This window comes from Amblyomma maculatum, unplaced genomic scaffold (genome assembly GCF_055883805.1).
Source record: "Amblyomma maculatum isolate TAMU_Amacu unplaced genomic scaffold, ASM5588380v1 scaffold_18, whole genome shotgun sequence".
Classification (NCBI taxonomy): Eukaryota; Metazoa; Arthropoda; class Arachnida; order Ixodida; family Ixodidae; genus Amblyomma; species Amblyomma maculatum.
Genome location: NW_028146743.1, coordinates 5,208,368 through 5,211,280, shown reverse-complemented (window position 1 = coordinate 5,211,280; position 2,913 = coordinate 5,208,368). Strand labels below are relative to the sequence as shown.

Below are 2,913 nucleotides of genomic sequence, written 5' to 3'. Positions count from 1 at the left end.
TCAGGACGTAGCGTTCAGCATTATTGTTCAGCGTGTTCCTCCATTTTCGCTGGAAATAATATTGAAGTGAGAAGCACCACCTGAATATACTAGCTAACACAACCTTACAAAAGAAACAACACGAGACAACCAGTTCAACCAGACGCCCGAAGGTTAGGCAATATTTTTCTTTTTATTTTGAAGCCACATGACGCACAGAGGACACCCAAGCCTATTACAAACGAAGAACTTTCTTAGAAAGAGGTTTGTGTGCAAGTATTATTTTTTCCACTGTCAGGTTTATATTTCCTGTCCAGTTGGTCAGCAGGGGTCGCATTAATTTCGTTAAAAACGTTTTGCAGAGGTCCTTGGTGTGACTGCGGTCTTCTCTCTCGCAAATCAACTCCGGACATTGCACAAAATAGGGAAGAAGGGAAGAAACCAACATGTTGCATAACTTGCTGCTTCTTCTGACCTCTGGGCACTTCATCACTTTGCTAACAAAGGTGCATTAAGCTTGCACAAGGCAACTACCTCCATTTTCGGATACCTTAGGTGTCCATCGTCAAGATTCTTGATAATTCCATACATTGCTTCAGTTGGCTTTGCTACCTGCAGCAGGGTTTTGCAGGAATCACAAGGCACCTGAAAACGAGTACAAACCGTTATCAAAGGATTGGGACTAATAAAAAAATAATGACACTCTAAAGTAAGCACTCGAATACATTTAAACTTTTGTTAAATATAAATAATAAAGACCCCCCCCCCCCCTAGGGCAAGCACTGAAAACAACAACCAAATTAAAAAAAAAGAATGTTTCATGCAATTTTGTAAAACTATTCATACCTTCTCTTCACATGCACGTGCAAGGTAACCAGCCAAGTATGCGATCGGTGCTGACTCTATGTCTGCTGCTGGTTCACACCACACATGAATGTATCCAAGCTCTCTCGAAAACTCTCTCGCAGCAGAGGTGATGGCAGCGGGCAAGGTACGACTTTCGTAATCTTTAATGCCAAATTTTATAGCTGCCTTCGCCTCAGAGTTAATAGGTGCATTTGCGGACTTTGATGCTTGCAAGATGCCAACCTGCACAAAGCATGGCAAAATTTGTATTATCTCCGTTGATTTTCGTTTGTCGCTAATGGTACCTTCAGTATTTTCTCTGAAGTGAAAACTGCAGCCCTTGCGTCAACTCTGTCGTTCCCGCCATTGAATTGCCTTAGGCTGCTAAAAAGAGATTCTACAGGATCGCTGTTCAGGGCCTGCGTTAGGACGTACCGGAAGCTGAAAATAGGAGATTCGGTCAGATGCAATGCACTAGTAAGGCGCACAGAAGACATTATTGTAAAGATACTTACTTGACGTGATCAAGCAGGTACTCAATTAACGCCACTGTTGATCTGGTTGTCATGATTGTTGCTTCGTACTTTTCCTTGGTTAGCCTTTGCTTCGACGTGCCTCCTTGGACCTGAATGTCTTCGATATAGCGAACAAAGTCCAACTCTAATCAAGAGAGCCGCTCGTCATCTGACAGATAGAATGGCTCCTCTTGGTGATTCCATGCCTTCACTGATGAAATGTTGTGCAAGGCATACCATTTCGATATCATTTGCATAAACGTGATTGTGGCGGAACTATCTTGAAACTCACACGCTTCAGGGTCGCACTGAGGGTTGCTCTGGAGGAACTGAAGTGTGGCTATCACAGGTGGGGAAAATATATCTACTGCCCTGCGCACCTTCATTTTTTCAAGATTGCTTGGCTCAACATGAGCCCGCGTGAGGAACTTTAGAGGTTTAACTAGAAGTTGGGATTGTATGTCAAAAATCTTCTTCAAGTAATATCCACCTCGAATGGCCTGGCCCTCATCCATCATTTCTCTTTCCAGAAAGTTCGTGCGGAGATTTTTTATCAAGTGGTTTGGGTCAAACGCCAAAAAAAGGGGGTCACTTCTGAAAGAGTGAGGCACCGCATGTACAAGTGCACCTTCCTCTGAAAGGCTCTTGAAAAAGGCAACGTTAGTTTGATGGTAGTCCGCAACAATTCTTGCGATGCGAAAGCCAACCTCTTCGACTGACTGCATGACTTCCATGGCCATTGAATGAAGCTTATCATTCTTAAGGCAGCGGGTGAAGAAATAACCCACTGGTATGATGTAAGATGTTGATAAGCCTCTCAAAACAAAACACAACAGACGGTTTGCCACCTGAGGGATTGTTGTTGAGAGCTCTGCAGAGCCGATGTCTACGAGGCCAAACACTTTGTCGACTTGCCGGTCATATATGACTTCTTGAGCTATAGACATCTCATCAACAATTAATGAACAGTAGGCCTCTTGCGGCACACTCAAGTTTTCGTATTCCACACGAAGGCGTTCTTTGATGAGAGATGTCACACCAACTTCTCCTGTTGACTGACCAACATATTTCTGCAGAGTGGTACGGTACGGCAGCTTAAAAAGACCTCTTGATCGGACGTGCTTGTAGCCTTTGCTTGAGCATGCTTTCTAAAGTATGCACTCTCTCAGAACACGCTCACTGTACACAGTTTTTTCATGCAACAGTTGGTCACTTGATTTCTGATGAAGAGAGCTGTTTTTTCACCTGCTTCGGCTGATTTTAGTAACTTCATGAAGTCCTGAACCGCCTTGTTTTCTTCATAACCTTGCAAGCGCTCTTTCAATTTGTCGTGCTCGGCTTGCAGTTTTTGCAGCACTTTTGCTTGGCGAGCGATTTTCGATTTCAGCCTGTTCTCGGCCTTCTTTGCATCGTCCAACACGCTCGTGAAATCGAACGCAGTCTGACAAGCCTCATCAGCCAGCAAAGCATTTTTGCTACAGATTTCCAACGCAGACTGACATGCATCCTCCACCAACACGTTACTTTTGATGCTCACTTGCGTGCTTACTTCAGGACAAAACATCGTGGTAGC

The 2,913-nt window shown here is 44.1% G+C and overlaps 1 pseudogene; it reads right to left on the bottom strand.

Annotated features, from left to right (window-relative positions):
• Window positions 1-1,336: 1,336 nt before the first annotated feature.
• LOC146171745 (uncharacterized) lies at window positions 1,337-2,667 on the bottom strand (annotated as a pseudogene).
• Between the last annotated feature and the right edge of the window lie 246 nt (window positions 2,668-2,913).